At 41.0% G+C, this 24,957-nt stretch overlaps 1 long non-coding RNA gene across 2 annotated transcripts in view; it reads left to right on the top strand.

Moving 5' to 3' along the window:
* The first annotated feature begins 10,443 nt into the window (after positions 1 to 10,443).
* LOC140133987 (uncharacterized) overlaps positions 10,444 to 24,957 on the top strand; it is a 153,011-nt gene continuing 138,497 nt past the window's right edge. For both annotated transcript variants that reach the window (XR_011856011.1, XR_011856009.1), the window contains exon 1: positions 10,444 to 10,504. This is a non-coding gene — a long non-coding RNA (uncharacterized lncRNA). The remainder of the gene's footprint in view (positions 10,505 to 24,957) is intronic.

Below are 24,957 nucleotides of genomic sequence, written 5' to 3'. Positions count from 1 at the left end.
TAGTGCTTTATAAAATGCCCTTCATACAAAGCACTTTTTGCTTTTGTAGTCTTTTTGTATGGATGTACTTTGTTACTATAATAAGACAATACTTGGCCTCAGCAATAGGCATTTAGTGCTAACGGTGTCCCTGGTGGAGGAATTTTGTCATTCAGGGAACTGGGGATTTTGAGCTTTGTAACAAAACGGCAACCTCTTTAAGGATGTGTGATAAAATCAATAGGCACATTATATCGGAGATATAAAAAGTACTGTATGCAGTAGGGTTGTGTTATGCTATATTAAAGCTCAGATGAAACAGCCATTTTCAAAAATTTAAAAAAAGTGTACGAAAAATCAGTAACATTTTGCATTATTTATTAAACTTTTTTAACTTTTTTTCTATGTTTTACACCCTCAAGGATACTAGATGGTCCGATTGTTTCTACCATATACTGCAATACTACTGTATTGCAGTATATGGCACTTTTACACAGTATTCATTACACTGATCCACTGGCTCAGGAAAGTTTTTAGGCCATCCTCATAGGCAAGCCAGAAGTCCCATATAGTCCTAGTATAAATTAAATTAGTAAATAAAATGCTGCTTGAACAAGTCATCAGCCGCCATCTTATATACAGAGTCCAAAGTCAATAGGACTGCAGAGAAGCCTGGAGCTTGGTATCTGGTGTTTGCTGGATAACAGATGGGAGTTGGACACATGATGGATAAGTAAAGAGAGGGTTGAAATTTCATGCTGCTAGTAAGTGTGATAGACTTGCCTAAAGAGATGGGTTTTAAACGCATGTATGAAACTTTGGAGGTTGATTATTAGTCTGGGAAGGTCATTCCAGAGAATTGGTGCAGCTTGGGGGAAGTCCTGGAGATGTGTGTGAGAGGTTCTAATTAAGGTAGAGATTAATCTAACATCACTGGCAGATCGAAAAGCAGGGGTTGGGCGATAGACTGACAAAAGAAAAGATAGGTAAGGAGGTGCAGCATTATTCAGAGCTTCGTAAATGAGGATTATTATTTGAAACTGTAGTCTGAAGGAGACGGGTAAACAGTGCAGTGACTAGCACAAACTGGAGGTATACGTTCAGTGTTTGGCCTGAAAGACAAGCTGCTGCATGAAGAATAGATTGTGGAGTTTAGTGGAGTTACTGTAGTCTCGTCGAGAGTGAACCTGGGAAACAATTAATATTCCTTATCCTCTGAATAAATATTATTAATGAAAAGAAACTCCTCCCTTATCCTATAGAACCAACTCTCAGCAGGTCATATCTCAGCTCATAACAATAACTTTCCCATAGGGTTCTTTGAACCATTTGCATGTTGCATGTTTTTATATCATTATGATTATACAAATTAAATGTAAAAAAAGCGCTAAAAGCTAAAAAAGAGGTTAACAAAACTTGTAATGACTATGTAGTTTATCGCCATATCCTGGCAACCGTAACTTTTCCATACTTAAGTGCACAGAGCTTTGTAAGGTGTCATTGTTAGCTGGATGGAATGCCGTTTTTATTTAAACCATTTTGCAGGCAAAATAGCGAAAAAGTGTTGATTCGGGCATTTAAGCACTATTTACCGTTACAGAGTTCATCAAGGAGAATAATTGTTTTTATATTTTAATATAATGGACATTTTGGGATGTGGCAATGTCTAACATGTCTCCGATTTTACTTATTTATTTTTAAATGCATTTTAGGGAAAGGTGGATAATCTGAATAAAGAAAAATCATATTTTTTATTTTCTTTTACTATTGTTTCAGCCCCCCTAGGGTACCCTAGGGGGCCTGATCACTTATACAATATACCAAAATACAACTATATTGCAGTATGTAGTAGATTAATCAATTCTATAATACAGTCTGTCTCAGACAGACTATAATTTAGAATTCCTAATGACAGCTATGGGAGGCTATCATTAGGCCGTTGATGTCACAAAAAGTGCTGGCTCCTGGCGGCTGCTCTTTGGTCTTCTCCCTGCTGTATTAGCAGGCCGAGACACATCCACGCGACCTGCTGGCTGGCGCACACTTTGACTTCATCAGCAGTGACACCGCCATATTCTCTGTATAAAGTGAATACATTTTAGGGCCAAATGAACATATTGGTGAAAAAATGTGAAAATTTTTATTATGTTTTAATTTCTGTAAAATACTTAAAGGGTTAACCAACTTTCTTAATTCTGTTCTGAATAGTTTGAGGGGGGAACTTTTCAAAATTGAGTGATTGATATTAATGTGACTTCTAAAACTCCTTTAGAAATTAAATGGTTCCTAAAATAAAAGATTCTAAAATTTTCTTGAAAAATTTTAAAAAATGCTGTTTGTTTTGTAATGTTTCTAGCATTATAATAAAACAAAAGAATACTGAAATCCTTATGCCAACACAAAGCTTAGATGTTTGTTAGTAAGTAATTTGGGTTGTTAGACTATCTGTTTGAAAAGTAGGATATTTGAAGTTTTGAAAATACAGATTTTTTTTTCAAAATCTTTTCCAAATTTTCCCTTTCTCTACAAACAAATATGACACATATAAAACTAAATTTACCATTAACCTCAAGCACAATGGGGGATATTTATCAGGACCTCTGCGCACCGCCAGTGGCGCAGAGGCCCTGAAATAATCGCAAATGCTAGCTTATTGCTAGCTTTTGCGATTATTTTCCCCAATCCGCCACCTTCACGCCAGTGGGGCGTGAAGGGGGGGGGGGCGCAGCCGGCCGAGCGGTGGGCGCGGCTGGACGGGAGTGGGCCGGCGCAGGGTGTTACTGTCCCCGTGCCTGCGCACTCGCTGCTGCCTGGTGTAGGTTAAACGCTGCCTTGCTGGCAGCACCATACATGAAGAGGCAGAAGCCTCTTGATGTATCGGGCTGCGAATTTGCAGCGACGGGGCGATCATATGCTGGCGCACGAGCGCCAGCGTATGATAAATATCCCCCAATATGTCAAGGAAAAACAATCTAAAAATCAACTCAGATTTGAAAAATAGGGCTTATTCATTAGGGGACAAATGAGGTGAGTCACTAAGGCGTTAACACTTAACGCATTTAAGACATCATAAAACAACATCCAAACACAACAGGTTTTTCTATTATATTCCAATATATGTTTTTCAATTTTATTCACTATTTACATTGATATAGCTTCAGCACAATGTCTTTTATCATTTGCCAAAACCAATGATAATTTGCTGTTTCAAAGGCAATTTTTTCCTGGACTGTATCTACAAATGAAAGAATTCATAGGTGACCTCAGCACCCACTGTTTTTGAAAAGATTCAAAATACTAAATAAATGTACCTTGTGTTTTCCTGATGAGTTACATTTGGGTAAGGAAACATGTTTTTTGTAATGGAAATCTCTGAAAGGTTTGTACTGATAGAAAAGATGCTGTTTCAAAACAGATTGAAAAAAGTTACTATTCTGTACAATTACCATACAATTCAATATATACATGTCCTGCTATTTAGCTTTAAAAAATATCACATCAAGATAAATACTCTCATGAGTTGAAGTGTTCCTGTTTATGCTGGGTGGATAAAGAACATTTTTTCCACATTAATACCCTGCTGTTGACTTCTTCCCTGAATTTGTTGGAAAATAAAAAAATAATTTTGCAGGGTGGGAGAAGCCTTAGGCAGCCTGCTTGGGGGGCAGGTAGGTGGCGGGAAGAATCTTCCGGCCATACTACACTGCATAGGTGAGCTCTCATATGATCGCAGAAGCTAAGCAGCATCAGTCTTGGACAGTACTTGAATAAAAGGACTGGGTGCTTAAAAAGTCTTTATTTACCTTTTGTCCTCTACTTCCCTCCAACCCACTCTCTTGTGTTTCACATCCCATAACATATGTTGCCTTGGCATATTCCCAAGCAGGAAGCAGTTTTTCCACCAAACCCTCTGAGCCACTTGCCTTGCCTGGCCTCTAGCTGGGTGTTCTTGCTTTTAGGCCTTCATTGTCCTACTTCAACCTGACACCTGGGAAGCAAAGAGTTAAAATCAGCCCCCATATGAAAGACCCCGGCTTTAAGCAGGGGCTAGTGGGCATGGCTATCGAAAATTAAGTCTGACAAAAAAATAAGTGTAACTAGATCATTGAGTGCCTCAGATGCTGCAGCCCAGTATGTTAAAGAAAGTGGGTTGTTAAAAAAAATATGGGATGTCATGTAAGTTTTTTTCAATTATACAAATTTGTAAGCTGGATATACAATGGCATGCCACTTCCGGTTAGTTGCTGTGTCTATCCCCTGCTGGGAACAACAACTATAGGTTCTGTCTAGGAGACTGAATACAGAATAAAGGTTCTGTCTGGAGGCTGAATATAGATCCCCTCCCGCATCACCTAGGTCTAAGATGGAACCTCCCTTCTATAATATACACGGCTCACATAAAATTATGGATATTTGTCTTGTGGGTAACTCTAAGCTTTAAGGCTTAATGAGAACTTCTTTAAATGTTTAAATCGTATATAACAAAATATTCAATATTACTTAAAAGGGTATTTATTCAAAGACAAGATTCTCAAATATACTCAGGACAAAAAAAATAACACATTCTCTAATTCACTGTTATTAACAAAAATACAGCATTTCACAGATAAAATTCCAACCTATCTCTATCAGTCCTAGTGTACAGAATTTCAGTTGCCTCTGGTTCCGACCTTAAATTTCCTGAGTTTAGGGTCGGGAGGACTCTGAACCATAGCCTCCACCCTTGCATTCCAGGATAAGTTCACACAAATACTTCCTGCCTCACATTGTGAGCAGAGCAAAGATACAAGCTACAGAAAGATATGGTCTTAATCCAGGGGAGGGGGAGGAAGGAATATAGCACGGCTTTGTATGTTATGGCTCTGATAGTAGAGCTGAGAATGCGATGTGCTATATGCCTCTCATGGATCTCATCATCTCTCATCTCTGTCTCATCTATGCGAAAACATATGGCGCAATTTACTTGGCAAATATTGTTCCAATAGAGATATATGATGATAGTACAATGATACATAAATCTTTAACCCCTTTGTGTCTAAGCCATTTTAGACCTTTAGGACCAGGCCTGATTTTTACAATTTGCCCTGTGTCATTAAAGGAGGTTATAACTTTGTGACGCTTTAACATATCCAGGGGATTTTGAGATTGTTTTACTGTCACACATTGTACTTCAAAGTAATAGAAAAATGATTCATTTTCAAAGTTCAAAATTTTCTGCTTTTCAGGCAGATAGTCATAGCACCCAAATAACTTTATTTTCTAACATTTCCCGAATGTCTGCTTTATATCGGCATAGGTTTTTATGCATCCTCTCTCTTTTCTAGGTTGTTAGGAGGTTCAGAATTTTGGGTGCAATTTTTCTCATTTTTATGAAAATCGTCAAAACCCTTATTTAGAGGCACCTGTTCAGGTTTAAGTGACTTTGACAGGCCTAAACAGCAGTAAAACCCCATAACTCATGCCATTTTAGAAACTACACCCCTCAATGTGTAAAAAATCAACTTTAAGAAGTGTGTTAACCCTTTAGATGCTTCACAAAATGGAGGTGTCATTTGCAAGCTGTAATTTCTTTTAGACAATATATTAATTTTGGCCAAAAATTAAACCGTCATAAAGTATTAAATGACAAAAACTCCACAAAGTTTCATACCCAATTTTTTCCCGAGTATGAGGATGCCCCATATGTGGTGGTGACTGCTGTATGGGCACACAGCCAGGCATAGAAGGGAAGGAGGCGCCATTTAGAGCAGATCTGCAATGTTACATTTTACAGGCTATAAAATGTTCATTTTTTGGTAATTTGGACATATGGGAGATTATTTTTTTTTGTGGGTGAGATCCACTTTTCAGGTACATCATTTACAGAGGTTCAATAGCTAATAATCAGATTTTATTAACTCCTTCTTGGTGGTGCTTAAAAAAATCATTAATTTTTGTTTATGATGTTTAGCATTTTTTTCCCCAGATGTTCACCGAAATATAAAAATAATGGGGCACATTTACTTACCCGGTCCATTCGCGTTCCAGCGGCGGCTTCTCTGACGAGCGTTCGGGTCTTCCGGCGATTCATGAAGGTCCTGTGCCCAATGTCAACCAGGTGTCGCTGCTGCGCCGAAGTCCGCCGAGGTGCCCCGGAGTTCATCGTCTTCATCGTGGTGCATGTGAGTATGGCCTGTGCGACCAATTTTTTTTTTTAAATGCGGCGGTTTTTCCGAATCCGTCGGGTTACCGTTCGGCCACGCCCCCGATTTCCGTTCCCTTAGTAAATGACCCCCAATGTGTTATCATTATTTTATGGGCCATCATGATTACGGCGATACCCCATTTATATGGTTTTTTAATGGTTAACTTGTTTTGCAGAATTTAGAACTCATTTTAAGAGAAATTTGCTTGTTTTTGCATTGCCGTGTAACAATCGGCAGAACATTTATATTTTTTTGTTTACAGAGCTGGTTTAGAGATTTTTTTTTGCGGGACAAGCTATACTTTTGCTTGGTATCATATTGCGGTAAATTTTACTTTTTGATCACTTTTTATGCGCTTTTTATGCGGTCAGATGTGAAAATTTGTGAGTTTTTTTTGTGTTTTTTTACGGCATTCACCGTATGGGTTCAGTGACCATTTTATTTGGTATGGGTTGTTACTTGGACATTCTGATACCCAATACGTTGTGGTTTTTTGGTGATTTTCACTTTTTTATGTTTTATTTGACTACTGCTTGGGATGGGACTTTTATTCTTTTTTAATAATTTTTTCTTAGTTGCACTTTTTTTTAAACTTTTTTTTTTTACTGTTTTATTTTTTCCCAGGGTGGGACATGCATAAGTGATCATTTGATCACTTGTTTATTGTAATATACTGCAATACTAATGTATTGCAGCATGTTACATAGTCAGCCTATGCATTCTGCACGATCCTAACAAGCACTGTGCACGAACCTAACAAGCAGCTACTATAGGCATCCCTGGGGTCCTTATCGGAACTCAGGGTTGCCATGGTAATGATCGGCACCTCCGTGCCCTGCACGGAGGGTGCTGATCGTTGCGCCGATGCACCATAGATGCCGCGGTCACTACAACCGCGGCATCTATAGGGTTAAACAGTTGGGATCGCAATAGTCGCAATCCCGGCTGTTACTGCGGGATCCCGGCTACCGCGTACCACTGGGATCCTGCGGCGATCGCCCTGGGCTTAACTTCTGTGCCCGGGGCGATCGCCATGACGTGAACGACCCGCAAACCTATGATGTAGAATCACGTCAAGGTGCGGAAAGGGGTTAACAATGACAATAACATTAACTTGTTTGTATGAGCTAGGGTACCTAGTAACGGGGTTGAGAGGGTAAGTGCTCAAGGAAGGCCTGAGTGGCTGTACCTCTGGGTTATAATGTACAAGGTGTGGAATAAGGGGGGACTATACTCGTCTTGAAAGAGAAGGGAAGGATGGGGTGTGGGTGAGGGATAGGACTCCCCTAGAGATTCCTTCTTGCCTGGTTTGCATTATTGCCACAGAGCAGGGGGTTTTAGAGAGTCCCCTCCCTTATCCTCCTGTAAGAATGTTTTGCATGGTCTGGATTCAAAGAATGAGGACAAGGCTTTCCAAAGTGTCTTGTAGGCACTATGTTTCCTACGATCATAAGCGCTAAGTTCTTCTAATCTGCAGTAGCAAGCTGAGCCGTTTTGTTGATCCATTGTCTTATGGATGGAGGTCAAGCTTGTTTCCAATTGAGCGGTATAAGATATTTGGCCATTAGTAAAAGGAGATAGAAAAGATTGCCGGGTTGTTTTTTGGTATGTGAGTTTGGATTGATGTTCAGAAAGGGGAGTTTGGGAGTGATATGTGGCGCTGTTGGGCAGATTTTACAGATTATGGAATACGCTTTGGACCAGAAGGGTGGTATTTTAACGCATTCCCACCAGATATGAGTGTAGGAGCCAGTATCCAGCAAGTGTCAGAGATGTAATTATTAAACTTGTGTAGGAAATAAGGAGTTTTGTACCATCTCAATGTGAGTTTGAAGTTTGTTTCTTGCATGGTGATGCACAACTAGTTTTAAGGATGTTTGATTTCCTTGGGTTGAAGTTGTATCCGTAGTTCCTTTTCCCAGGCCACAATGTATTGGGGAGAAGAGGAACTATCCAGATCTAAAAGCTTTTGTATATAGTGGAAGTGAGTTTGGGTATTGGTGAGATCGTGTTCCCCACTTCACAAGTTGAGACATGTTGAGACACAAGAGACAATGACATTTGTTTTGGTGATATACCCACAGCTGTTTGTTTTTTCTTCAATAAATTGTTTAAGATTAGGAAGTCACCATTGCTTACTTCTCATTAGATTTGATGATATAATATCAGTGCAGTGTGGACATTTTATGTTTTCCATTAAGTTCACACAAAGTCCAAATACAACTAACTAAATACATGCAAAGGACACATTTCATCATGTCTCTGTAACTAATTCTCCACAACCTGCTGGAGCAGCTCCCAAGGATTCCATCCCAACCTTTATCCAGTTAATTCATACATTAATTATTTTAAAATCATCTTTTCTGTATTATGTAAAGAAGCCTGTGCAATGTATTATACTAAATCATTGCCAGTGCTTGTGCTTTATCTGCTGCCTATGAGAGACACAGACATCAGCTACACAAGTCCCTTACATGATCTGCTATACACATGTGAGAGACACAGACATCAGCTACACAAGTACCTGACATGCTGTGTTCTCCTAGACACAAGTGAGAGACACTGACATCAGCTACACAATTACCTTACATGTTCTGCTATACACATGTGTGAGACACAGACATCAGCTACACGAGTACCTGACATGTTCTGCTGTACACATATGTGAGGCACAGACATCAGATACACAAGTACCTGACATGTTCTGCTATACACATGTGAGAGACACAGATATCAGCTACAAAAGTACCTTACTTGCTGTGTTCTCCTATACACCTGTGAGAGACACAGACATCAGCTACACAAATACCTGACATGTTCTCCTATACACTTGTGAGAGACACAGACATCAGCTACACAAATACCTGATATGTAACTCTCAGTTGTAACTCTCATACACATGCAGGGTGCAGCCATGTGTATAGGATTATCTCATACACACAGGCTGCAAGGGGCACCAGCACTAGGATGCACATGGAGGAGCCTGTACCAGGAGTGTCACATCATTATACAAACTGTTGGCAAAGCACAGGGGGTGTGTCTGTGCCTCCCACTCATGAATAAGCTGGACCCCTGAATATGATAATGACTCATTGGACCAATCTTAGTGCATTTGCATAGAGGTTTAGGATCTGATTGTTTAACTTTACATGCATGGAGAGGGACAATGTAGGGATAGAGGCAATGCTTTCTAATGGCAGTTTATGAAAATAAATTTAGTTTTGGGGGGTTAATTTGCCTTAAATAAAAGGCGACAATGCTGCTATTCCCCATGGTTTGCAACCAATGGGCTTCTTGAACCACAAATGTTATTGTAGGTCTCTGTACAGGCTGCACACACATTACAAAGGAGCACTAGTCACTAGTCTTTCGTATTGCAAATTTAAAGAAAAATATTTTGGAAAATTGATTAGATGAATTTGTTGCCCAAGGTGTAGTGAGCAGCACTTAGGGCCCATAGCAGCTGATGTGTGGGTCTTTGGCCGTCTTAACAAGAAAAGCTATTATTGCAGCACCGGGCTGTAATGGGTTAACAATTGTATAAATGTTACTGTTGTAAAATTACAGCTTGTTGTTCAGATGAATACTCTCCACTTCTCATATAGCTCTAAATTATGGACAAATGCTTGCAATTGTGAACTACCTACATTGTGGTTGCCTGTTCCCAGGCTTCATCAAGCCTAGCTGTCCAATGGGATTACTGTAAGCCTTCACGGCAGTCTGCCAGCCACTGATCAGAAATTCATATCCCTGGATGTTAGATTGCTCTTTTTATTCCATCCATGTGATGGTTGTGATTGCTGATGTTTGGTTAGAAATTAACATTTTGTGGCCACGTCTAAAAAAAAAGTGACACATATTGAGGACATGTAAAAGAGGGGGAGAAAAAAAAAACAAAGACGGAAATACTGATCTTATAACATGTTTCCATTCATTTGCTTCTGTAAAAATACTAGGTCATCATTATGGTCATTGTCGAGAGGTATTTCGGCAGTGATGTCTTTGAGCTTTCCTCGATCTCCCTTTGTAGATAATTTTTTTTTTCATATTATATAAAAACGCAAGGTTGAAACTATAGGTGGGCTTGCAGGATCTCCTAAATTAAAAAAAAGCCCCAATGCTCTCGAGCAGATACTTTCAAGGACATGCTGAATTAATCACAAGAGGCTGGTTAGCAGGAGGTCAGAGCAAGACTTCTTAGCATCATTTTGGGTCATGTCTAGAGGCGATTGCAATGTATGTGCTGTAGTGCAGTATCCCCCCCCCCCCTCTAGTTTACTTCCCAGTCAAAAAAGGATGAAGGCATATTGCATAGGGCTATTGAAGGGAAAGAAATCCTGGTAAATATAATGATATCTTTTTACCCTCTTTCTAGAAAGACTGTATACAATTAGGAAAATGTTCTTTGCGCTTGGAGTTTTTTTTTTTACAAAATGTATTTGATTATTTTGTATCTATTGTATTTTGACTGTTCATCTGTGCAGAGTTTAGAGATATAGGTACACAGATAGGTAGATAGATTACAATATATGCGAACAATGTTTTTTTCTCTCTCGATTGTTCCGTCTCCAGTGACTGTTCCCTACGTCTGTCCATACACATGCTAATTGTGTCTTGTCATTAGTACTCGCGTGTCAGAAGGATTGTGACATGTGAGTCGCATAGAATTGGTTAGTAGATGTTTATCCACCCAAGCTTATCCATCATCTTTAATCGTGCAAAAATGCAGAATGCATTATTTCGTTTACAAGCGAGATTTACATTCGAATGACGGCAGATAGATATGTAAATAAGGTCAACTTTTATTATCAACGACTGCGACGAAATAGACAGTATGAATCCACTGATTTATCTATTTCTGACTGATACGGAGGGTAATGATGACATTTCAGAATGTAAATACGACACTAATCATTCCTTTTACATAGGTGACATAGTAGATGATACCGTTTATCCAATGCAAATTTACGTTAGAAGAGAAAAATCGGTAATAAACTGAATTTATGCCGGAAATAATCTTATATTTTTTATTACCATTGCACTTCACATCATTAAACTAATTATGAGACTAATCATCAATTGAGGTATCGAATAATTACGTGATAATAACGTGATTACTTGTTATAATAGGTTTAATCCTGATGCGGTTATCTTCCTTCCTAAAATTAGATTTGTATAGATTTGGCTGGTGTCTAGAAAGCAGTAATATTGAAGTATATCATATATATTCTTTAAAATGAATTTTTTTAAAGTGTTTTCACATGTAAATTTAGAACTGATGCCAAAAAGGAACAATATTTTGATGCTTTCTTATATTTTTGAATTTTGATACAATTTATTTATTTTTATTTAGAACAGATCAAACAGATCACTCAACATGAAATCCTTTCGGAACGGTCACCCACACGTAGACTTTAATTAGAAAGAATTGAGCAAAATTCTTCCATTTTTGACCAGATATTTAAAGTGCTGTGGTAGCATCCCATGAATGATTTAAAACAATGCTTTTACCCCTCCAAGTTTAAAGGTCACTTAGCAGACAATCAGTTCTGCTGCTAAGATCACTGATGACTTGGAAGTTTTTTTTTAACACACTCACATAAAACAGACAATCCCATGTATTATATCCCATAATATTTCAGTATCTTGTATAGGAATATGTTGTTTTCTGTTTTTTGGTTGCTTTATTGTACAGTGGAAAAAAATTCTAAGATTATGAAATCAGATATAATTATTTTCTGTTGTTTGCGTGTTGCCCCTTATTCTAATCCTTTGTACATTGCATGGTAAGTCTTTACTTATACATCTGAATGGACAAAATAGGCAAAAGTTAAATACAAAAAACCAGGAGTAAAATAAAAAACAATACTAATTTATTGTAGGAATATTGTGTGGCCTTTATGTTTTGTTGGATTTAAGATTGCAATGTTGAATATTTCTATGGTAAAAAAAAAAAATAGAAGTCAACAAGGATCTTGGATTTGATTTGGTAATTTATTGCCTCATATCCCAGGACACACTGTGCATTATTTATATGCTGACCTCATAAACATTAACATGACAAAGCATCCATCATAGACATATTTATGATAAATCATCAATCTGCTACATTAGAAAATATATTACACAGGGAAGAAAATTTTGTATTTGTTGTTATTTAGTACAATATACATATTACCTTGCATTATCTATCTATCTATCTATCTATCCATACTTTCTTCTTCTTCCTTTTTAATTCATTCATCCTTCTTTCCATCCTTTCTTTCTTTTCCCCTTAGAACATATAACTGACCATCCATTCCCCTATCAGTATAGTGCAGACAATACAGCATTGTGCATCTCATAACAATAGGTGGCAGCATAACCTAATGGCAGCGCCACGTCTGTTAATTCTTCACAGCATTCACTTTGCATTTACTTTCATTTGTATTTTGCAAAAGAATATTTATTACCCGGAGTGAACGAGTCTCTATATGTACTTTCATGTTTCCAATAAGTTTAACTTTACATGCATAATTAAATGGATATATTTTTATTCACCTTATTATTATAGTTGTTATTCACAATATTCTAAGATTTGCTTCCTTTTCATGTTTTTCAACCTGAAGTGAAAGTATCGACAACAGCAAAACTAAGCAATATGATCAATATTTTGTCGATTTGTTGTCATCAGACATGTAAATACATGTTTGTTGTATTGGTTTGTTATATTGAGGATTTTATTTAAATATCAATTATTACTACTTTTATATTTTCGATATATCAGTGCATATAAAAACACATATGATTTATGAACTTAATGAATCGTTTCTAAATTCAATTTTTAAAAAAAAATTATTCCCTTTTCTTTTGCATTAAAAGTAAATACTAGCTGGTGCCACAATAGATATATTCATGGATGAAAAGCATTCACAACCAATTTTCTTTTTCTTTTTTTTCAATCTAAATAACTGTGTCCCATTGAACTCTCCGCCACAACTGACCATCCCCAATGACACTGAAGTCCCATCTGTTCGACCAAGGCCAAATGCTTTATTGTCACAGCTTTATTACAAAACAGCTTTCATCATTACTATAAGCAAATTAATGCATTATCTATGCACATAATAAATGACATAGGCATTAATATGTCCATCACTTTCTAACCTTCACAATAACATAAATTATAGGTGACTAATTTGAGGCCACAACCTCTATTAAATGTTCCAGGTCTCAAACTAAGAGATATAAGTTTTCTTTTTTACTTATAGACAAATGTAAAAACAGGGTTGTAGGTTAATAATAGATGTAATAAGGGAAATCATATAACTTAGTTTCCTAATATATACATTATGGATAATGATGGATAGTGGTAGATACACATATGAATAGATGTAGTACAGACAGATAAAGAGAACCGGACTGTAGAAAGAAATATACTAGATGGATGTATAGTAATGAAATAAACACAGCACAAATAGTGAGTGCTAGAGATAGATACCAATAGATAAAGTTATGATTAAAAAGAGATAGATACAATAGATAGAAGGAATGTAGAAAGATAGGTAGATACAGTAGAAAGATAGATAGATAGATAGATAGATAGATAGATAGATAGATAGATGCATTGATACAATATATAGATAGATAAAATATGGAAAGATAGACAGTAGATAGATATGAGGAACATAGTTGCACTCATTTACACCTCAAAATATATAGATATATATATGTATATACAACATAGATAGATAGATAGATAGATAGATAGATAGATAGATAGATAGATAGATAGATAGATAGACAGACAGAGGGAAAAAAGGCAGGACACCAGATTGTAGTGAAAAAATACCTTAGTGGATTTATTCCATGTGAAAGAGCAACGTTTCGGCTCCAAACAGTGAGCCTTTCTCAAGGCTGTAGATAGATAGATAGATAGATAGATAGATAGATAGATGCAAGGATACAATATATGGATAGATAAAATATGGAAAGATAGACAGTAGATATAAGAACAGAGTTGCATTCATGTATACCTCAAAATAGATAGATTGTATATAGAAAGATAATAGATAGATTGATTGATAGATAGAAATAAGAAAGAAAGAAAGATACCAAGTACATAAAAATATAAACAAATGTATGAGGCTAGATAAAAATATGTATGCTATATGGATATAAGACTCACATATATACATAATAACATATTTTAACAGATTGATCGAAAGATAGATAGAATATAGTAGATAATAGCTAGATAATAGATAACAGATAATATGTTAAAAGAGAAACATAAAAATCATATATATGAGGATAGATAGAAAAACATGTGAGATACATAAATAAATAGAAAAACAGATGAGATATATAGATAGATAAATAGATAGATGAGATTGATAGATGTGAGAGAGGAACAATATAAACCATATAAATCCGACTAGATAGTACAAAAGATAGATATCAATATCAGATAGATAGATAGATATGAATCATAGTTATATAGATGATAGTTAAAGATAGATAGATAGATAGATAGATGATTGATAGATAGATAGATAGATAGATAGATAGATACATACATACATACATACATACATACATACATACATACATACATAGATATGAGAGAGAAACAATTAACCCTATATGTGAGGCTAGATGAAATGATAGACACAGAAAAAGTGACAATAAACATAAGATTTATAGAGACCCGTGTTACATACATAAGAGGCACTACAATAGCTGCATAAAGAAGATTGACTATATTAATAAATATGAGCTAATTTGTTACTCTTATTAATAATGTGTGGCAGATACTTCTGATATACTGAGTAGATAGTGCAGCTCCAACAATGGTCATTTCTGCCATTAAATGTAAAATATGACTCCTTTGAGGTTTCTCATTTATAGATGTAATGTCGTCTCTCTCCTGTTTATAAAGAAAACACAGGTAGCGGAAGGTTTTTCTTAAAAGACTATTCTTTTCATTTAGCATCCATTTTGTAGTAACTCTGGGAAAGCAGCAAAATGGTGTCTATTATTTTTTATGTGAAATGTAAATTCATTTTTGCCATGTGACCAGTCTTCTTGTAGCTCTAACAGAATGTTTTCCCTCTGCCTGCAATTTGAATGCAGAAATGAATTTCATAGAAACCTTGGTAACAAATTTAATACTTCAGCTAAACCTGCTTCTCAGAATTGAATTAATGATTACTTTTCCAAGAGTAAAACGCATAACATATTTGATTTCTTTTTTTTTTATTTTTACTTTTAATGTAATAATTCATGTTGAGGTGTAATTTCAGAATGCAGAATTTTTGCCAAAATGTCTTTTCATATTGTATCAAGCTCCACAGAATAGACACAATCTAAAAATGTAACGTAAAAGCACATTGAAGTGTTGTATTTACTAACTAATAACAGGTGTCAGTGATTTATAGGGTTAAAATGTAAAAATGACCATTATCAACTCATAGAAACTAAAGTGACACTGGAAGGTAAAGTTTTATTGGTTGTTGCCTTCAAAAAGTAGCAGAAAACATTAACCTCTTTAACTTCCAGAGGCTTTTACAGTGGATGTTTAGGGTACTTCTTCTAATGCACCAGAATTCTATGGGGGCAAATCAGAAGAAGGTTATAGAACATCACATCCTGCTGCTGACAGGGTTTGACTGTGTTATCACAGCCCAGCACTGGTTCTAACAGCAGGGATCGGGAAAGCTCCGATCTTGGGTGTTTAACCCTTGGACACCGACCCATGGTCAAATATGGACCCCGGTAAACTCTATTTGTCTCCATAGGCTCCCCAAAGAAGTAATCTCCTGGTCCCAAGTACTCTAAAGGACCCCAGCGCTGCCTGTACAAACTTTCTCTTAGGCCATGCCTCTGGCATGGAAATTCTGTCATTATCTGACAATATAATACACTGCACTAAATAAGCAGTGCTATGTATTCTATATGCGATCAAGAGATGACAGTGTCCCCTTGTGTGTAAAAAAAACAAACAGTAAAGGGTAGAAAAAAGAAAAAGACTTAAAAAGAAAAAGACTTAAAAAATAGTAAATGCACACACATGTTACAGTTATACACCCATACAAATCCAGGCTAGAGAGCGATAACTGTTTTTATCAGATACAAAAAAAGGTAAAACAAGGAAACGAACAACAAAGTCCAAATTAACCTTTATTAATTCATAACACAATACATGATATTAAAATCAATCAAAAACACCAATTAAAAAAGTAGGCTTTAATGCAAAAAACAAGCCCTCACACAAAACAAACTTTTCCCTTAAAAGGACTTTATTGTGTACATGTACCGTATATACTCGTGTATAAGCCGAGTTTTTCAGCACAAAAAATGTGCTGAAAAACGTCCCCTCAGCTTATACACGAGTCTATTATAAAAAAAAAGTTACCCAGTTAAAAAAATAAACTTAAATACTCACCCTCCGACGTCAGCGCAGCTCCCCGATGTCGGCGCGGCTTACCGATGTCCCCGATGTCAGCGCGTCCCGTCTTCTTTCTTCTCTGCGGCTCCTCTTCTCTCTTCCTTCTTCCGGCATGGATGCGGCCATGTTTTCTTCATGGCCGCGCATACTATGACGTCAGCGGCTGCCGCGTCTTAGCATGCGCATGCTAGAAGAAAACATGGCCGCGTCCATGCCGGAAGAAAGAAGAGGAGCCGCGGAGAAGAAAGAAGACGGGACGCGCTGACATCGGGGACATCGGTAAGCCGTGCCGACATCGGGGAGCCGCGCTGACGTCGGAGGGTAAGTATTTAAAGGGAACCTACCACCACGAATCTACCTATAAAGGTAGATCGGGTGGTAGGTGGATGTAAGGGACGTGAGGAGAGCTCTTTTTAGAGCTAATCCTCACGTCCCCGCTAACTTTTGGGAAACTTTATTGACCGAATATGTAAATTTAGTTATGCGGCTACTGGGGCGTGGAGTAGCCGGCACAAGGCTACACAGCGCGGCTACTCCACGCCCCGGTAGCCACATTACTCCTCCTCCCCTGTTGTGTGCGGCGCGCAGCTCCTCGTAGCTGCGCGCCCTCATCTGACAAGCAGGCTACTGCGCATGAGCAGTAGCTCCGGCCTCGGAGCTGGGACTGCTCAGCCGGCGTTCTGCGCATGCTCTCGTCCATCATATCGGACGAGGGCGCGCAGCTACGAGGAGCTGCGCGCCGGACACAACAGGGTAGGAGGAGTAATGTGGCTACTGGGGCGTGGAGTAGCCGCGCTGTGTAGCCTCGGCTACTCCACGCCCCAGTAGCCGCATAACTAAATTTACATATTAGGTTAATAAAGTTTCCCAAAAGTTAGCGGGGACGTGAGGATTAGCTCTAAAAAGAGCTCTCATCACGTCCCTCACATCCACCTACCACCCGATCTACCTTTATAGGTAGATTCGTGGTGGTAGTTTCTCTTTAAGTTTATTTTTTTAAGGTCCGTGGGGGCAGGCTTTATACTACTAGGGGCTGCTATATACTACTAGGGGTTGCTGTATACTACTAGGGGCTGCTGTATACTACTAAGGGTTGCTGTATACTACTAGGGGCTGCTGTATACTACTAGGGGCTGCTGTATACTACTAGGGGCTTGCTGTATACTACTAGGGGCTTTCTGTATACTACTAGGGGCTGCAGTATACTATTAGGGGCTTGCTGTATACTACTAGGGGCTTGCTGTATACTACTAGGGGCTGCTGTACACTACTAGTGGCTGATGTATAGTACTAGGGGCTTGCTGTATACTACTAGGGGCTTGCTGTATACTACTAGCGGCTGCTAAATACTACATGGGGGCTGGCAGGCTGTATACTACTGGGGGCTGGCAGGCTGTATACTACTGGGGGCTGGCAGGCTATATACTACGGGGGCTAGCAGGCTGTATACTATTGGGGGGGGGGGGTTGACCAATGCATTTCCCACCCTCGGCTTATACTCGAGTCAGTAGTTTTTCCCGTTTTTGTTGGTAAAATTAGGGGTCTCGGCTTATACTCGGGTCGGCTTATACTCGAGTAGGTAATTTAAAAAAAAAATTGGATTCATGTATTCAAGGTGATCCAGAGAGAAAAATGTATAGTATGTACAGTACATGGTTAATGCTTTAAAGTCTTATTGGAAAAAGTGATGGCAGATCTGCCCGAAACTACTCTTGCAAAAATGAAACCCTCAACTTGCTTTGTCAACCGAAAACTGCCAAAATTATACCCTCTAAAAGATGGCAATGTAAATATGAGTGAGATTTTCTCAAATTTAGTTTTTATTCCATAAAATTGGGCAAAAAATTCAAAAACATTTTATAGATGAGGTATCGCCATAATCAGAGTCATCAGAGAATAAAGTTAACATATTATTTTTAAAGGTACGATGAACAGGCAACAAAAAATAGCTGATAAAATTTCATTAATAAGATATAGACTCCTCAAAATTAAGTGCATCGCATCCTGCAAAAATTAAGCCCTCATAAATCCACTTTACAAAAAGTAAATACATTATAACTAGAGATGAGCGAGCACTAAAATGCTCGGGTACTCGTTATTCGAGACGAACTTTTCCCGATGCTCGAGTGCTCATCTCGAATAACGAACCCCATTGAAGTCCATGGGAGACTCGAGCATTTTTCAAGGGGACCAAGGCTCTGCACAGGGAAGCTTGGCCAAACACCTGGGAACCTCAGAAAAGGATGGAAACACCACGGAAATGGACAGGAAACAGCAGGGGCAGCATGCATGGATGCCTCTGAGGCTGCATAATCGCACCATTATGCCAAAATTATGGGCAACAGCATGGCCATGACAGAGTGACAGAATGAAGCTAGATAGCATCTAAAACATGCAATAATTGACCCTGACACTATAGGGGACGGCATGCAGAGGCAGCGGCAGCAGGCTAGAGAGTGGCATGGCGACATACCCTAAATGGACTCAGGCTTCAAACCAATGGGTGGCAGAGAGGAACCAAAGGAGGTGAGCAAGAAGCGCTCAAATAATATCGGTAAATGATAAAAGTTTGCCAGTATATTTTGTGGATTACACAGCAGGGTGGCGACAAAGTTAACATGGAAGCCATGAAAACAACCCAAAATTCTGCCTGACACAGCTCATTTGATAAGGGGACCATGTATGGAGGCAGTGAACTAGTAGTAGATTAAAGGTGCTGCAGTTAAAACTATGTTAGTTGGATCTTGGCATGGAGCTGGTGCTCCGCTGCCAGGCGAGCTTTCGCCAATCCAAGCCCCTGTCTCTAGGCTACTCCCCAAACAGCACTTCTAAGAACCTTTTGTATAAGATCAAGTGTAGTAGCGTTCTTATAAGTTTAGGATATGCCGGGTGAGGGGAATGTAAACAGATGCGCAAGAAGCGCTGAAATAATATCGGTAAATGATAAAAGTTTGCAAGTATATTTTGTGGATTACACAGCAGGGTGGCGACAAAGTTAACAAGTTTGATGTGGAATGCCCTGTAATAGCTCTTGGGCGGTGTGCCTTTTATCGCCTAGGCTCAGCAGTTTGAGCACCGCCTGCTGTCGCTTAGCGACGGCACTGCTGCTGTGCCTAGAGCTACCGACTGAGGCGCCATGCCCACGGATGGTAATTCGGAGGAGGAGGAGGTGGAGGAGGGTTGGGAGGAGGTATAGTAGGCCTTTGAGACCTGGACCGAGGTAGGCCCCGCAATTCTCTGCGTCGGCAGTATATGACCAGCCCCAGGGTCAGACTCGGTTCCAGCCTGCACCAAGTTAAGTGTAGTAGCGTTCTTATAAGTTTGGGATATGGCGGGTGAGGGGAATGTAAACAGATGCGCAAGAAGCGCATGATTCGCATGGAGCTGGCGCTCCGCTGCCAGGCGAGCTTTCGCCAATCCAAGCCCCTGTCTCTAGGCTACTCCCCAAACAGCACTTCTAAGAACCTTTTGTATAAGATCAAGTGTAGTAGCGTTCTTATAAGTTTAGGATATGCCGGGTGAGGGGAATGTAAACAGATGCGCAAGAAGCGCTGAAATAATATTGGTAAATGATAAAAGTTTGCCAGTATATTTTGTGGATAACACAGCAGGGTGGCGACAAAGTTAACAACTTTGATGTGGAATCCATGAAAACAACCCAAATTTCTGCCTGACACACCTCGTTTGATAAAGGGACGATGTATGGAGGCAGCTATATGGACGACTTTTGGAGGTAGCAATGGAGACAACGTGTGGAGGCTGCTATGGAGACAATTTAATTTGGATAGTGCCTGTATGTGGCAGTCCCAAAAATTTTTCAAACCAGAGGAGCAGGTAGGTGGCCCTCCAGTAAAATGGAATAGATTGAGTGCCTGTATGTGGCAGTCCAAAAAAATTTTCAAACCAGAGGAGCAGGTAGGTGGCCCTCCAGAAAAATTGAATAGATTGAGTGCCTGTATGTGGCACTCCCAAAAATTGTTTAAAACAGAGGACCGGGTAGGTGGCCCTCCAGAAAAATTGAATAGATTGAGTGCCTGTATGTGGCACTCCCAAAAATTGTTTAAAACAGAGGACCGGGTAGGTGGCCCTCCAGAAAAATTAAATGCATAAAGCACTATAGCTAGAGCCAGTGGGCCCTGTCAAATAATAGCCAGTTTCCTCTGCTTTAGTGTACAAAGAGGAGGAGAAGGAGGAAAATGAGGAGGAGGAGGAGTGGATCAATTATTCAGGTTGAGCTTCCTTCACCTGGTGGAGATTGGAAATTATGAGAAATCCAGGCTTTATTCATCTTAATAAGCGTCAGCCTGTCAGCGCTGTCAGTTGACAGGCGTGTACGCTTATCGGTGATGATGCCACCAGCTGCACTGAAAACCCGCTCGGACAAGACGCTAGCGGCAGGGCAGGCAAGAACCTCCAAGGCGTACAGCGCCAGTTCGTGCCACATGTCCAGCTTTGAAACCCAGTAGTTGTAGGGAGCTGTGTGATCATTTAGGACGGTGGTATGGTCAGCTACGTACTCCCTCACCATCTTTCTGTAAAGATCAGCCCTACTCTGCCGAGAATGGGGACAGGTGACAGTGTCTTGCTGGGGTGACATAAAGCTGGCAAAAGCCTTGTAAAGCGTACCCTTGCCAGTGCTGGACAAGCTGCCTGCTCGCCTACTCTCCCTCGCTACTTGTCCCGCAGAACTACGCACTCTGCCGCTAGCGCTGTCAGAAGGGAAATACTGTTTCAGCTTGTGCACCAGGGCCTGCTGGTATTCATGCATTCTCACACTCCTTTCCTCTGCAGGGATGAGAGTGGAAAGATTTTGCTTGTACCGTGGGTCCAGGAGAGTGAACACCCAGTAATCGGTGCTGGAATAAATTCTTTGAACGCGAGGGTCACGGGATAGGCAGCCTAGCATGAAATCTGCCATATGCGCCAGAGTACCAACGCGTAAGAATTCACTCCCCTCACTGGCCTGACTGTCCATTTCCTCCTCCTCCAACTCCTCCAACTCCTCTTCTTCTGCCCATACACGCTGAACAGTGAAGGACTCAACAATGGTCCCCTCTTGTGTCTCGCCAACATTCTCCTCCTCTTCCTCCTCATCCTCCTCCACCTCCACCTCCTCCGATATGTGCTGAGAAACAGACCTGAGGGTGCTTTGGCTATCAACAAGGGAATCTTCTTCCCCCGTCTCTTGTGACAAGCGCAAAGCTTCCGACTTCATGCTGATCAGAGAGTTTTTCAACAGGCCAAGCAGCGGGATGGTGAGGCTGATGATGGCGGCATCGCCACTGACCATCTGTGTTGACTCCTCAAAGTTACTCAGCACCTGACAGATATCAGACATCCACGTCCACTCCTCATTGTAGACTTGAGGAAGCTGACTGACCTGACTACCAGTTCTGGTGGAAGTTGACATCTGGCAGTCTACAATCGCTCGGCGCTGCTGGTAAACTCTGAATAACATGGTCAGTGTTGAATTCCACCTCGTGGGCACGTCGCACAACAGTCGGTGAGCGGGCAGTTGGAGGCGGCGCTGCGCTGCCCTGAGAGTGGCAGCATCTGGGCTGGACTTCCTGAAATGAGCACAGATGCGGCGCACCTTCGTGAGCAAATCAGACAGATTGGGGTATGTCTTGAGGAAACGCTGAACTATCAGATTTAACACATGGGCCAGGCATGGCACATGTGTCAGTCTGCCGAGTTGCAGAGCCGCCACCAGGTTACGGCCGTTGTCACACACAACCATGCCTGGCTTCAGGTTCAGCGGTGCCAGCCACAGATCAGTCTACGCCGTGATGCCCTGTAACAGCTCTTGGGCGGTGTGCCTTTTATCGCCTAGGCTCAGCAGTTTGAGCACCGCCTGCTGTCGCTTAGCGACGGCACTGCTGCTGTGCCTAGAGCTACCGACTGATGGCGCCGTGCCCACGGATGGTAGTTCGGAGGAGGAGGTGGAGGAGGAGGAGGCATAGTAGGCCTGAAACACCTGGACCGAGGTAGGCCCCGCAATCCTCGGCGTCGGCAGTATATGACCAGCCGCAGGGTCAGACTCGCTCCCAGCCTCCACCAAGTTAACCCAATGTGCCGTCAGCGATATATAGTGGCCCTGCCCGGCAGCACTCGTCCACGTGTCCGTGGTCAGGTGGACCTTGTCAGAAACGGCGTTGGTCAGGGCACGGATGATGTTGTCTGACACGTGCTGGTGCAGGGCTGGGACGGCACATCGGGAAAAGTAGTGGCGGCTGGGGACCGAATACCGAGGGGCGGCCGCCGCCATGAGGTTGCGAAAGGCCTCGGTCTCTACTAGCCTATAGGGCAGCATCTCCAGGCTAAGCAATCTGGAGATGTGCACATTAAGGGCTTGGGCGTGCGGGTGGGTTGCACTATATTTGCGTTTCCGCTCCAGCGTCTGGGGTATGGAGAGCTGAACGCTGGTGGATGCTGTGGAGGATCGTGGAGGCGACGATGGGGTTTTTGTGGCAGGGTCCTGGGCAGGGGGCTGACTATCAGCTGACACAGGGGAAGGAGCAGTGGTGTGCACGGCCGGAGGTGAACGGGCTTGTTGCCACTGAGTGGGGTGTTTAGCATTCATATGCCTGCGCATACTGGTGGTAGTTAAGCTAGTAGTGGTGGAACCCCTGCTGAGCCTGGTTTGGCAAATGTTGCACACCACAGTCCGTCGGTCATCCGGTGTTTCCTTAAAGAACCTCCAGACTTCTGAAGATCTAGCCCTCGCCGCAAGAGCCCTCGCCACGGGAGCTTCACTAGTTGACACATTTGGCGCTGATGCACCAGCTCTGGCCCTGCCTCTCCGTCTGGCCCCACCACTGCCTCTTCCAACCTGTTCTGGTCGAGGACTCTCCTCCGTCTCAGAAGCACTGTGTTCACCCGGCCTCTCAACCCAGCTTGGGTCTGTCACCTCATCATCCTCCGATCCCTCAGTCTGCTCCCCCCTCGGACTTCCTGCCCTGACAACAACTTTCCCACTGTCTGACAACCGTGTCTCCTCATCGTCGGACACCTCTTTACACACTTCCACTACGTCAAGAAGGTCATCATCACCCACAGACTGTGACTGGTGGAAAACCTGGGCATCGTAAAATTGCTCAGCAGCAACCGGACAAGTGGTTTGTGACTGTGGGAAGGGTCCAGAAAACAGTTCCTCAGAGTATGCCGGTTCAAATGCCAAATTTTCCTGGGAGGGGGCAGACTGGGGGGGAGGAGGCTGAGGTGCAGGAGCTGGAGGAGTGGCGATTTCGGTGACATGGGTGGACTGCGTGGAAGACTGACTGGTGGACAAATTGCTCGAAGCATTGTCAGCAATCCACGACATCACCTGTTCGCACTGTTCTGGCCTCAACAGTGCTCTACCACGAGGGAGTGTAGCTCTGCGGCGTTCCCCTGCTCCCTCATAAGCAGGTGGTGTCTCACCCCGGCCAAGACCACGGCCTCTGACCCCTGCAGTAGTTGGACGCCCACGTCCCCGCCCTCGTCCTCTACCCCTAGCCCTCGGGTTAAACATTTTTAAAATGAGAGTTATAGCTTTAATTTTTTTTTTAACTTTTTTTTGTGTTTTTTTTTTTTTTTTGTGTTTTTGAGTTTTTAAAACCAAACAATGCTATCCTATTGCTATGGCTATTTTCTAGCCAAGTATGAAAGCACACTACTATGCCAGATGAGATGACACTGAGTTATTAAACAAAATAAACGTAAAATAAAAAAGGACAAATGGCAGACTGTGCCTAATTGAAATCCAACCCCTACTAAATTTTCCCACTTCGGTCTTTGCAATGGATATGTGCGTCACTAAGCGCAAAACACAGCGGTCGCAAGTCTCACTACAAATTGCTCACAATTGGCTAGTAGATGCACTGCAGCAAGTACAGCCACCAGCAGATCAACCAGAAATCAAATATATAACGCTACTGTAGGCGTAAGTAAGCCGTTTGGATTCTCCTATGGCTATTTTCTAGCCAAGTATGAAAGCACACTACTATGCCAGATGAGATGACGCCGAGTTATTAAACAAAATAAACGTAAAATAAAAAAGGACAAATGGCAGACTGTGCCTAATTGAAATCCAACCCCTACTAAATTTTCCCACTTCGGTCTTTGCAATGGATATGTGCGTCACTAAGCGCAAAACACAGCGGTCGCAAGTCTCACTACAAATTGCTCACAATTGGCTAGTAGATGCACTGCAGCAAGTACAGCCACCAGCAGATCAACCAGAAATCAAATATATAACGCTACTGTAGGCGTAAGTAAGCCGTTTGGATTCTCCTATGGCTATTTTCTAGCCAAGTATGAAAGCACACTACTATGCCAGATGAGATGACGCTGAGTTATTAAACAAAATAAACGTAAAATAAA

Source organism: Engystomops pustulosus, chromosome 5 (assembly GCF_040894005.1).
Source record: "Engystomops pustulosus chromosome 5, aEngPut4.maternal, whole genome shotgun sequence".
Lineage (NCBI taxonomy): Eukaryota > Metazoa > Chordata > Amphibia > Anura > Leptodactylidae > Engystomops > Engystomops pustulosus.
Note: the sequence above shows the minus strand (reverse complement) of the source record. Positions and strands in the feature narration are given on the sequence as shown.